The 14,523-nt window shown below is 36.4% G+C and overlaps 1 non-coding gene across 1 annotated transcript; it reads left to right on the forward strand.

The window, feature by feature from the left end:
* Window positions 1–14,100: 14,100 nt before the first annotated feature.
* On the forward strand, window positions 14,101–14,207 carry LOC141640634 (small nucleolar RNA R71). Its single transcript, XR_012543094.1, has one exon. It is a non-coding gene; the product is annotated as a small nucleolar RNA R71 (small nucleolar RNA).
* The last annotated feature ends 316 nt before the right edge of the window (window positions 14,208–14,523 follow it).

Consider the following 14,523-nt stretch of genomic DNA (forward strand, 5'->3'; position numbering starts at 1 on the left):
ATCTTGTCAATCACTATCTCTTCTTGCTCCACGTAATCACGGATCAGGTGAGCTTTCCAATGTACATGTCTAGATTTGTTTCTAGACTTTGGCTCCTTAGCCTGGAAGATGGCACCTCTATTGTCACAATAGATGGTGATCGGGTCATTCGAACTAGGAACTATCGTAAGTCCTTGTAAGAATTGCGCATCCATATCGCTTCGTTAGCTGCTTCCGAAGCGGCATAGTACTCGGATTCAGTGGTAGAATCTGGTACAACACTTTGTTTGGAACTCTTCCAGCTGACCGCAGCACCATTAAGAGTGAAGACGAACCCGGACTGAGATTTTGAATCATCTCGATCCGTTTGGAAGCTAGCATCTGCGTAACCGATTGCGCATAGCTTGGTATCGCCTCCATAAGTCAATACCCTATCCTTAGTCCTCCGTAAGTACTTGAGGATGTTTTTAACAGCTATCCAGTGTGTTTCACCTGGATTCTTTTGGTACCGACTCGTCATACTCAATGCATATGCCACGCCTGGACGTGTGCATATCATGGCATACATGATTGATCCTATTGCGGATGCATAAGGAACACGACTCATGCGCTCAATACCTTCAAAGCGTCGTGGGTGATCGAGACTTGCTCAACCGCATCCCAGACGTCATTGGAAGGTTCCCCTTCTTGGAGTTGGTCATGCTGAACCTCTCAAGAATCTTATCCAAATAAGACTCCTGACTAAGTGATAACGTCCGTCATGATCTATCTCGGTAGATACGGATTCCCAAAATGCGTTGTGCCTCACCCAGATCTTTTATCTGGAAATGGTTCTTCAACCATTCTTTAACCAAAGATAAGAGAGGAATGTCATTCCCAATAAAGAGTATGTCATCGACATACAATATCAAGAATACAATCTTGCTCCCACTCGACTTGATATATAAGCATGGTTCCTCGACCGATCGAGTGAAACCATACTCTTTTATCACCTGGTTGAAACGATGATTCCAACTCCGAGAAGCTTGCTTAAGTCCATAAATGGAGCGCTTAAGCTTGCATACTTGGTGAAAGATCTAGCATCATTGGTGAAAGATCTAGCATCATTGGTGAGCCACCCATAGTTGGTGTCAAGAGAGTTATGCTTGACCCACTTGTACTTGTTAATCATGGCATCCATATCAATGAGATGACCTCCTTTGATCGCCACATAGGTGTTATCCTTGTTGAAATTTGGATCAAAGTACTTGGCCAAGAGAGTAACTAGACCTCCATTTACGATAAAAGCGGTGCCTTCCTTACCACAATCAACATTGAGCCATCTTTCCACCAAAAGCCTTAGAGCATTGTAAGGCTTAGTGAATTCCCTTCCAACATTTAAGGCCGACTCAAGTAGAACAAAATCGAGCTTTGTAAAGTGATTAGTGTCTTTTCTTGCAATTATAGTATTCCCGATGACCTTGTGCCACACTCTAATGCCCGGACGGTGGACTAATAGAGCGCGACAAACATGAAAGCTCACAAATTTCTTCCCGAAAATCGCCTCCCAAAGAGGAGAGGGGTCATATTTTTCGGGCATCTTATGATAGTATGGTGTATCACTAAGACCTAATGCTTTACTCAAAACATCAAAGGTGATGCGCCTATTCACATTGGCAAGGCGAAACTCGATATATGTTCTAGTCTCTACCTTAGTCACTTTCAATGAACTCAAGAATTCCAAGATAAGGGAGGGGTATGTCAATTCTCTTGTAGTAAACAATTTTCCCAACCCCATGGCTTCAAAGAAGGCTTTTGTTTGTTCAAGGACACCCAATTTGTTCAAGGCATCTTCACATATGAATTTGGTGGGTAGAATGGCTTTCTTAGCATACTTGACAAATGTATCCCTATGGGAGTTAGAAATGAAAATTACCTCCGGATAGTTGGGTAATTGAGCAATTTCCGGAGTTGTTGTTGTTGTTGCTTCCAAGGGAGGATCATGTTGTTGTTGAACTTCCAAGTTTGCATTAGCAACCACCATAGCCATTGAAGCTTTTTTTGCTTGAAGGCATTATTGCCTTTTTGAGAGTGTCTTTGCCTTGAGTGCCTTTGTTGATCCTTTTGTTCTTGCCATTGATGGTTATACCAAGAAAAGATTGAAAATCTTCAATTTCCAATTATACCCAAATCGATTTTAAGATGAAAGGATTTGCCTTTGTATTTCAAAAATCGACTCAAAGGTTGAAGATTTTGGTGCTTGGATTGATTATTGTTGGAAAAGGAGTGATTAATTGTTGTTGTAAGGAAGTTTGGATTTGATTTTGTTGAATTTGGTTGAGCAAATCTTGTTTTTGGTGATGGAGAGGATGAGGGTTTTGGGGTTTTGGGGTTTATGGGTAGTGTTTTGAATGTATGAATGAATGAATGAATGAATGTGGGAAGGGGTATTTAAAACACCCGAAATTTCGAATCTGCAGGGGGGAAGACGAGCGGATTCCCTTCGGGGCGCTCGGATTCTGCTTATTTTGGGTTCAGGAAATCTCGCCTAAAGACGAGCGTCTTTCAGTGAAGACGGGCAGATTTCTGCAATTCAGGACGAGCGGATTCCTTCAGAGATGTGCGGATTCTGTTACAGCGAATTTTCTCAATCTGCACTGACAAAAAGACGAGCGTCTTCTTGCAAAGACGAGCGGATTCTTTCAGACGAGCGTCTTCTCTGCTGGGACGCTCGGATTCTCTAAGAGACCAAAATTTTCAATTTTGCAGCTCATTTGGACGGACGGATTCTCCCATAGACGCTCGGATTCCCATAAGACAAGCGGATTCCCCATAAGGACGCTCGGATTCCTCCTAGTCTATCCGGATTCAGTTGCATTCGTGCACTTGCATATCCCGTGTCATTTTCATTCTTCAAATCCCGTGTTCTTCATTGTAGGGGCACTACTAAGGCATGAATAGCCTAGGCAATTGCTATCCCTGTTGGAATATGTGTCCTCCGACAATAATGCGATCACGACTGTTGATCATGATGATCACACGTTTAAATCTCATTATAAAGAATACAATTGGGAAGTAATATTATTGTTATCGTCAACGGTCAACATATATCGGTAATGATTGGTCGACTAGAGTTTGACATTCTTGTCGTGCGACGGTGGTGATCGATTGACCCCTAGGTCATACCTATAGGGCAACACTCTTAATTGATTATTTAATTAATCGTATAATGTTGCGAGTTAATTAAATTACTTGAAAATTGACGGACGATTTTGGAAGTAAAATTTACGTATCAAATTGAAATGTGATTAAATGAGATACGGTGTGAGTAATTAAATTGTATAATTACTCGGATGAAATAATTGTTTAATGTAACAATTAAAATTTGAATGAATTGTTATAAATACAAACTGTTGTGATTTATAAATTGGTAAAATATTTTTGGCACAAGTAATTATGAGATTACTAAGTCAATTTTTGTATGTGACGTATTTTTATTAATACGTTGATTTTTAATATGATAAAAATACATAACAAATTTATGTTACATGTGACATGTTACATATTGAGAAATTGACAAAAATAATATGGACTCCATATTATGATTATACCGAAATTAGTGGGGTATTAGGTTAATATTGTGTTGATTAATTTATTAAGTAAACATAATGATTACCTAATGGTCTAGCCATGCAAGCCTATGAACATTGTTAAGAGCAACAATTTCATGCATTGGCTCACCTATAAAGCCCCCCTCCACCCGGTTTTTGATGAAAAAAAACCATCATTGGTTTTTCATCTAATTTTACCTAATATTACACTAAAATGTGTTAGTGATTTTCATTCATTATTCATTCATCCAAAATTAGTATTCTAGAGAGATAAAAAGCTCTCTACTTCTCCCTCCATAATACCGAAATATATAAGTGTTATATATATATTTTGGTTCAATTTTCTACCTAATTAATATTATACTAGTTCTTGTAATATTAATTAAATTAAGAGAAAGCCTTGGGTATAAAGCTTAGGGAGAGATCCTAAACTTGGATCTTTGTTCTTCCATAAGGAAAAGCTCAAGAACAAGAGAGAAAGGTGATCTCTCTTGTGCCCTATATAACCGAAATCCACAATGTAAGGACATGATTTCTCCTCTATTATAATATTGTTTGCATGCATAAAATCCGTTTTAATTTTATGACAAATTAATTTATAACATATATGAGTATGTTAGTATGTATATGAATCTACATTTCCTTCAATCGGTATCATGAGCCACGGTTGTTTGCATGCAAATTGGTTAAAAGTTTTTCCGAGTTATAAGAATAACAAATAAAACTTGTAAAATTTGTGTTATTATGATATATCACGAAATTATTCCATGCATGTTAATATTTCTGGTCCTAAAATGTTTTAGGATATTTTGGTTAATTTTACGGATTTTTATTGTTCATATTTCATTATAATGACATTTAAATGTGATTTTATGAGTAAAAATGTCATTTTTGGTCTAAAATTAGCTATACTTCGAATTTTCCATTGATTTTTGGATATGTTGTCACATATATTATTTTGAGATAACCTGTAAAGTTTCATAATTTTTGGACTTGTTATGCTCGAAAAATGAATTTTTCATTGTTAAATACGGATTTAAGTAAAAAATAGGTTAATATGAGTTAAATTTCGAATTTGGTCATAGAAAATTAATATGTTGTCACATGCAATTTTACAAGATGTGTGTAAAATAATTGGCTATAAAGAAGTCTTTTTGCATGATTTATGAATTTTTGAAGAAAAATAGCATAAATAGTGACATTATTAGTGAAAATTAATAAAACATAATCTATGACTTAGGAAAAACGTCTAATGTTGCATTTTATTATATTTTTCAGATCTAAAATTGAAAAGTTAGTGAAAATAATTTTTCCATGTTTTTATGATTATTTTATTAAAAATCGATAAACCGCAACATTGTTTTTCCGGTAAATTTTCGAAATTTTTAACCTAAGATTTTGAAAATTATGAGTGTCATGGAATTTTTCCAGAATGTTCATGAGTTTAAATTTCAAATTTTGAATTTATTTCAAATTTTGTGATTTATTTGAAGTTTAATAGCTTATTTTTGTAATTTTTGGTCCATTTATGAACAATTTTATAAAATATGGGTTAATTATGGTCAATTAATTAGTGAAGACTAAATTTTGAGTCCTAAGAGGTTAGGGTAATTAACTTATGCATAAATATGAGTTTATGTATTTTTGTGATTATAAAATGTTGAAATCACGCAAATCCGTAAAAACCGAGTAATATACGATATTGGCTAATTAAAGGCGATTTAGCATAAAATTGAGCATGTTCATACATATTATAATGCTGCATTTTCTTTATGATTGTCATAATTTTAATTTATGTAATTTTTGAATTATGTAATTTTACTTAGTATGGCCTTAGATTTTAATTGGTATTTCCCGAAATGTATGGGAATATCGATTCGGTTGTAATTTTTATTGTGATCTCGTATCACCGTTTTGTAATTTAATAGATTTATTTTATTTTAGTTACAAATGTATAATAGGAAATTATGTAATTTATTATGTAATTTTATTCATTCCGGAGTTCCAAAAGACGGATTTCTTCAAGAATGGCGATACATAAAGACGGTGTTACCTCGAGATGCGTGCCACAACCGAAGTTCAAGGGACCAATGGAGTTGGTTTCCGAATATGTAATAGATAAATAGTTTTCTATTTTAGGAAAGGCCATACTAGGATTTTTTTTTTTATCTTTATGCTTGCATTTTATTTTATGTCACATGCATCGCTAAATCGCCATAACTAAAACATGCATCCTTATTTTATCGAGTTTATCGACCGTGTCAATTCAAATTATCGTAGTTCACCGCTTTAGTTCACTTAAAACGTGATAGATAATAAATTGACATGACCTCTCGCTAAAACAATTAATTGAGACATAGCCTTACCAAATAGTAGAAACCATGAAAACCTATTTCGCGAGGGAGTGTACTCGGCTACCCCGGGGTACAAACCTTGTTACGTAGGGGAAGTGGGTGATAAATGTCTAATCCACCGAATTCATGTTGATGAGGGTTTCATCGGCTACCCCGTGCCTAAGTTAATGTGGGTTTGGATAATGGACACATTTATTCGAAATTTGGATTGAACTCAACAAAAGTAATCGATAAGGGTTTCATCGGCTACCCCGTGCCCTTGTTGATGTGTTTTGGGCTATAGATAAATATTAGAGTAATTTTATCGACCAAGAGTTCTAAAAGTATAATCGATTAAAAGTTAATCCACCGAGTTATATTGATAAAGGTTTCATCGGCTACCCCGTGCCTAAGTCGATATGAATTTGGGTCTTGGAATCATTTATCTAGTTGGGTAGAGGTCACTAGAAAAATGCCTAAAACTTGTTTAAATCATACTTTTTTTTTACAAGTATTATTAAAACGACATTTGTTTTACTCCTTATATTTTGTTTTGTAGACCACTTCTTTTTCATAACAAATGGCAACATCAACACCAACTCCTAATGCTACACCACTCGCTAGTTCGTCTTGGCTCCGATCCTTTATGGATCGATGTAAACTTGAAAAGAATGGGTCAAATTTCTCCGAATGGGATGCCCAACTCAAATTAGCCGCCGAAGGTGACGACAAGCTTCGTTACCTTACCGAGGCCTCTCCACCCGAACCCTCCACTAGGTCCACCGCGGCCACTAGGGAAGCCTATGAGACTTACCAAAAGGAGTCCGCCGCAATGAAAAATGTCTTGATATTTGCGATGGAGGCGGACCTCCAAAGGAGAGCCTTCAAAATGGGCAATGCTAATGAGATTTACTCCAAACTTGTGACCATGTTTTCACAAACTCCGCGGATCGTCCAATATGAGGCGGCCGCGGCATTCTTTGATCTCGACTTCAAAGAGGGCCAAAAGGTTAGCCCTCATGTGCTCAAACTCATGGAGCTTGTCGAGACCTTGAAAATTCAAAAGGTTGAAATCCCCAAAGAACTCATCGTAGATAGGATTCTACACTCCTTGTCCAAAGTCAAGGCATATGTGCAATTCCGGGTGAATTTCAACATGCAAGACAAGGATGTGTCTCTTGAGGAGTTGCACAAGTTACTTGTGCAAGCCGAGAGGGACATGGGGTTAAATGTGAACCCTCCCAAAGATGTGCTTAACATAAGCACAAAGAGTAAGGGGAAATTCAAGAAGAGTGGAAAGAAGGGTAAAAAGCAAGCTCCCACATTCACCAAAGCTAAGTCTTGTGAAGCTAGCATATCCAAAGTCAAGAAGGGTCCTCTTGATAAATGCCATTATTGTAATGGCATGGGACATTGGAAAAGAAATTGTTCCAAATACCTTGGTGATATCAAAGTTGGAAAGATCACTCCAGAGAGGTAAATGACTAACCTTCTTTTATGTTTCTAATTCAACTATGGTATTATGATGCAAAGTTGTGATAATGTATCTCCCTTTTTATTGTAAATAGGGCCTCCACCAAGCAAAGACAAGGGAAAAGAAAAACAAGCATGAGAAACCATGGAGAAGCTAAGGATAGCTTTTGTGGAGCTTTGTTTTTCATTGTCTTATTTTAAGTTATGTTTTGAATTTTTAGAACTTTAAGTTTCCGTGTTCGACATGGAAAAGTATTTTGGATAATGGTTTGTATTTTGGATGATGGTGACTTGGTTTGCAACCCAAGTCACCCGTTTTTATCATTTATCCTTTATGTTCTAAAATTTCATCTTTAAATGCTTGCGTTTTGAAACATAAGATTATTCACTTAAAGGTGATCTAATAGACAATTATAATGACGGGTTTCATTATATGTCCACATGCTTAAGGCTTGTGTATGATCATTTATAAAGTGATTCTGAGTCTATGAACTCTCTTAAAGGTATGTCAATCACCAAGTACACATATGAATTCAATAACAATTAGTCTACCTATGAGATAGTTCTCCTTATAATTCAACATCATTAATTTGTATCTCATATGCTATCTTTGAATGTTTAGTGTATTTATTCTAAAGATAGAGTGGGAGAAAAATGAGGACACAACACACAAGGCAAGATAAAATTGTGTACTTGTGTAAATGAAGATCTATGCAAGAGAAAATGATTTGAATGAAGGTGTATCTATTTACATAGTATGCCGAATAGATGAGATCTATGGTCTCAAGTTAGTTCTATATGACTAAAGAGACCAAGTGTAATAATCATAAGAGTATATTCTCAAGATAACTACACGAGGAGACCAAAAGAAGTTTTGGAATAAAATGACTAATGTAAAGTCTTAACAAGTTTTTTGACTAAGTTTATGAAACATTTGACCAATAGTTTCAACCTTGAGATTTACTTAAGAGCCTAAATGAATCATAGTAACATACTAGTTATGATCGAGTTGCAAGGATTGATATACCGATATCTTCAATGGCCAAAGTTTTAACCACGCAAATGTCATTATTTAACCTCACTATGAAATGGTTAAACCTCCTTCCAAAAGGGTATTTGCGAAGGACGTATTCTAAATATTGTTTATATTTGAAAATGACATTACTACACATCATTATGACATGAGTGTGTTGGAGATTTAAAATCTCTTTCCGTAAGGTTAAGATGAGACCACTTCAAAATAGGTATTTTGAAAGGATATGATGGGAACATATATGGTTTTATCCTAATAACTTGGCAATGCAATTTATATTTCAATTCTTGATAAATTTCGATTGAGAAGTCAATTTCGAAATGTGTAGAATTGAGTGGGAGTTAGGAAATTCTCATGTGAAGACATGGAATTTAGTGGGAGCAATCATCCTTTGAATGTTTACAACTCATCACTCATTAAAGAATGACGAGATAATACCTTCTTTCATAAAGAAGCATTTGAGTTTTTCAATTCTGGATGAAAATGGACAGTGATGAATCCAATTGCATCAAGGGATGTCGGATTAGTATTAAGAGATACACATCGTATCAACATTCACATAGGTTATTCATGTAAATGAAAATGGAATTGCCATTAGCAGTCATGGTCGTTCATTGAACCTATAAACGGTTGATCTCATGATTATTAGTAACTAATGTTTCCGCCATTAGAATAATCATGTACATGTCCAATTAGGAATCGTATGCGTAAGAGCATGATGATTGATTTGTGAGCCATAATAGAAACGTCATGAATTCTCAAGTAGAATCCGATGAACGATTTCGGTGCTTGACGGAATGTTCCATTGTGTGTTAAGAGGTTACACATATTGTAGAAAATCCGAGCACATATAAGGATTTATGAGAATCCCAAAACTTTCAAGCCTAGAAAGAGAAATGAGAAGTTTTTGAAAGATGCTTGGTTGAATAAGAGGTTATTCAAAAATAATCTTTCCTAGTTAAGCTAGGACTTGTGAGAAGTGCTAAGCTAAAAATCTTGTCAATTGTTACAAGATTCTACAAAACATATACCTAGTGCATTATGTGTGGATGGAATACTTGATCAGTACAAGTTATGTCATTCATCACAAATTCGTTCGTTATGTGATAGTCGATAAGAAAGTTCTTTCAAGTTAAAGAACCGAAACCAAGGTCGGGAACCTTGATGTGTACTTTGTAAGATTCATGCTATGAGAGAGAACATGAATGTGAAGGAGATTGCAAGAGTAAGAAGTTTGAACACATGGACACATGGGATGTTAAGCTTCTATTGCAATCAATAAGTGTTTACACTTATGATATACATCACAAGGTTGTAATATGATATTGACTACCCGAGTGTGATGTCGACATTTGTCGTTTGAGTTATTATTAACTCACCTTGCACATTGTTATATCCAAACGGGTTGTAGAGACAATTGAACCCCGTTAAAGTGAACATGGATTAACATTGTTTTTGCCCATAGTTACTTATATGAGGTGACGTCTCGAAGTGACTAGAGTGTGATGCGATTGATGGCAAGTTCAAGTGCCATACAGTCATGTGAGATGACTAGTCGATCACATAGGCAGACTGTTAGGAACATTTTGTCGGGCCAAATGACCGCTTATAGAGTTCTGGCAAATTTATATAGCCTGGTCGTGGCGAGAGCTACTATAGTATTCGAATGAGTCGATTCTTTTGACTAAAGACTATTCGCCTAAGATGGCACAGTTTCAGATTAACTTTGATTTGTGTTACTACGACCTTCGTAAATGGGGTCAAATGGGCATATTTTGGGTTATGATGGTTGTGGCTAGTCGAAGGGAATGAGTGCGATAGGAATTGTCCACCCCTAGTCAGGGTTATAACAATATCTCAGGGCCACTCGAGGAGTAATGAACTGGAAATGCGTGGCCACGCTCGGAAAGTATCTATGATAGATAAGTCCGGTCAATCGGTTATTCTCCAGATCGAGGAAACCACTCTCGATATGATCACTTGCAAGTACGACCCGAAGACACCTTGCATTGAGTGGGAGATAGTAATAGGACAAGAGAATTGGTGACGCACACTTGTCGAGGACAAGTGGGAGATTGTTGGAATATGTGTCCTCCGACAATAATGCGATCACGACTGTTGATCATGATGATCACACGTTTAAATCTCATTATAAAGAATACAATTGGGAAGTAATATTGTTACTGTCAACTGGTCAACATATATCGGTAATGATTGGCTGACTAGAGTTTGACATTACTGTCGTGCGACGGTGGTGATCAGTTGACCCCCTAGGTCATACCTATAGGGCAACACTCTTAATTGATTATTTAATTAATCGTATAATGTTGCGAGTTAATTAAATTACTTGAAAATTGACGGACGATTTTGGAAGTAAAATTTACGTATCAAATTGAAATGTGATTAAATGAGATACGGTCTGAGTAATTGAATTGTATCATTACTCGGATGAAATAATTGTTTAATGTAACAATTAAAATTTGAATGAATTGTTATAAATACAAACTGTTGTGATTTATAAATTGGTAAAATATTTTTGGCACAAGTAATTATGAGATTACTAAGTCAATTTTTGTATGTGACGTATTTTTATTAATACGTTGATTTTTAATATGATAAAAATACATAACAAATTTATGTTACATGTGACATGTTACATATTGAGAAATTGACAAAAATAATATGGACTCCATATTATGATTATACCGAAATTAGTGGGGTATTAGGTTAATATTGTGTTGATTAATTTATTAAGTAAACATAATGATTACCTAATGGTCTAACCATGCAAGCCTATGAACATTGTTAAGAGCAACAATTTCATGCATTGGCTCACCTATAAAGCCCCCCTCCACCCGGTTTTTGATGAAGAAAAACCATCATTGGTTTTTCATCTAATTTTACCTAATATTACACTAAAATGTGTTAGTGATTTTCATTCATTATTCATTCATCCAAAATTAGTATTCTAGAGAGATAAAAAGCTCTCTACTTCTCCCTCCATAATACCGAAATATATAAGTGTTATATATATATTTTGGTTCAATTTTCTACCTAATTAATATTATACTAGTTCTTGTAATATTAATTAAATTAAGAGAAAGCCTTGGGTATAAAGCTTAGGGAGAGATCCTAAACTTGGATCTTTGTTCTTCCATAAGGAAAAGCTCAAGAACAAGAGAGAAAGGTGATCTCTCTTGTGCCCTATATAACCGAAATCCACAATGTAAGGACATGATTTCTCCTCTATTATAATATTGTTTGCATGCATAAAATCCGTTTTAATTTTATGACAAATTAATTTATAACATATATGAGTATGTTAGTATGTATATGAATCTACATTTCCTTCAATCCCCACACCAATCTAAAGCACTACACATCAATAAAATCATTAGTCCCTCCCTCACTTCTCTCAAAAATGATAAATATCTTGATCAAAGCATAAAAATCCAAAAATGACAAAAAAAATGCAATTTAAGAATTAAAATGCAAGTTAGGGAGTTAGAAATATTTACAAATGGTGGTTTGGAGAGGACTCCACCAAACTCTCATCCTTAGTGAGATGTCATGGGGGCATGTCCAAGGTGTTGTTGTTGTTACTCTACACCTTGAAGAAGTAGTCAAAAGCTTGTTCATTATTATGATAAACATCCTCAATATATCTTTGCACTTGTTGTCCTTCATGTTGGTCTTGATCGATAGCATTACCAATGTAGGGATTGAAAATCCCTTCAAACTCATCGTCCCAAAGACCACAAACTTCATCTACTTGGTCACTAAAGTTCTCTTGAGTTGATAGAGACAACTCTCCCACTTTCTTGTCTTGGCCAATGACGTCATCCTCTTCCTTGCTTGACTTTGGTGAGCTTTTAAAGCTCTCTTTGTTACAATTTCCTTGCTCTTTGAATGGAGCATCATCGACTTTCTTCTTCCATTGGAGTTCCGACTTCTTCCTATCATCCTTCCGGCTATAATGATCAACCATAAAACATGGTTCATGGAAACGGGGAGCTCTCATGGTCTTGTCAAGATTGAAAGTTATGCTTTCATCTCCCACTACTAGAGTGAGCTCTCCATGCTTCACATCTATCACCGCACCCGCGGTGTGTAAGAAAGGTCTACCTAAAATGATTGGAATGTTGGAGTATTCTTCCATGTCAACAATGACAAAGTCCACCGGGATGAAAAATTTCCCAACTCTTACGGGAACATCTTCCCATATCCCCAATGGTGTCTTCGTCGATCTATAGGCCATTTGGAGTGTGATATTGGTGCATTTAAGCTCTCTCATCCCTAACCTTTTACTCACCGAGTACGGCATAACACTCACACAAGCCCCTAGATCACATAAGGCTTTGTTGATCGTGGTGTCGCCAATGGTACACGGTATTGAGAAATTTCCTGGATCTTTAAGTTTTGGAGGTGAACTCCCTTAAAGTATTGCACTACTCACCTTAGTGAAGGCGATAGTCTCAAGCTTCCGGATCGACTTCTTCTTCGTAAGGATGTCTTTCATGTACTTTGCATAGGCCGACACGTGATTGATTAATTCCGTGAAAGGAATCGAGACTTCCAAATTCTTCACAATCTCCATAAATTTTCCAAGTTGGTCAACAAATTTGGGCTTGGCTTGACGACTCGGAAAAGGAAGTCTAATCACAATGGGCTCATTCTCCTTGGACTTGTCTTCATTTTTCTTGAAATTTCTTCTTTTGATGGTTCTCCATCCTTGGAGTTTTGCACAACTTCTTCTTTGTCACTAGCTTCCACAACTTTATCCTCAACTTGCTTCTCCGGTGCTTCATACCTCGTACCACTTCTCAAGTGAATGGCACTAACCGTTTCATGTCTTGGGGGATTACTTTGAGGTGGTAATTGCCCCTTTTGTCTTTGTGAGCTTGAAGATGCTAGTTGAGTTAATTGGGTTTCCAACATTTTGGTGTGGGCTAGGATGTTGTTGATGGTGATTTCCTTTGCTTGACTATCCTTTTGCATTTGAGTGAAAAACTCTTGTTGATTCTTTTGCATTTGGAGGATCGCTTTTTGAACATCAAAAGCTTGGTCATTTTGTTGATTGTATGGAGTTTGATTTTGGTAACATTGGTTTTGGTTGTAAAAGGGTCTTTGATTTTGGTTTCTCATGGGAGGTGGGGTGTATGTTGGTTGAGGGTTTTGAACATTTTGGCTTTTGTATGAGAGATTTGGGTGGAATTTGGTGTTTTCATTGTAATAGTTGGAATAAGGGGTACCACTCTTGTATGCTTGAAAAGCATTTACTTGTTCATTTGTTCCCCTACATTCACTTTGGTCATGTCCCAAAGTTCCACAATTCTCACATATCCCACTTGGGATTGATGAAGATGCCGTCATGGCATTAACATATTGCTTTGGTGATTTTGAGGCTTCTTCAAGTCTAGCCATAGCTTTTTCGAACTTCAAATTGATGGTATCAATGTGAGCACTAAGTTGAGCACCCAATTGAGTAATAGAGTCCTCTTCATGCTTTCCTCCTCTAGTAGCCTTGCGAGGTCTACTATATTGCGAATTATGGACCGCCATTTCCTCAATCTTGTTCCAAGTTTGATTGTCGTCAACTTCGGTGAACATTCCATTTGATCCCATATTGAGAATGTTTCTTGAGTCTTCATAAAGACCGTTCCAAAATTGGTGTACCAAGAACCACTCGCTAAGTCCATGATGAGAACATGAGCGACAAATTCCCTTGAATCGCTCCCAAGCTTCATACAAAGATTCTTAATCTCTTTGCTTAAAGCCCGTAATTTGAGCTCTTAGCATGTTAGTCTTTTCCGGTGGATAGAACTTTTTGTAGAAAGCTAGAGTCAATTTCTTCCAAGAATCAATTACGAGAGTAGCCTTATCAAGGCCTTTCAACCATTGTTTTGCGGTGCCAATTAGAGAAAAAAGAAATAAGACCCATAGAATTTGGTCTTGAGTTACACCGGTTTGAGAAATCGCATCACAATAGTCACAAAAAGTCTCCATGTGAGAGTGAGGGTCTTCACTAGGCATCCCCCCAAATTGGCTTCTTTCGACTAATTGGATAAATGCGGATTTGGCAATGAAATTTCCGGTTAAGTGTTGTGGTGTGGGA

This window comes from Silene latifolia, unplaced genomic scaffold (genome assembly GCF_048544455.1).
Source record: "Silene latifolia isolate original U9 population unplaced genomic scaffold, ASM4854445v1 scaffold_95, whole genome shotgun sequence".
NCBI classification, from domain to species: Eukaryota; Viridiplantae; Streptophyta; class Magnoliopsida; order Caryophyllales; family Caryophyllaceae; genus Silene; species Silene latifolia.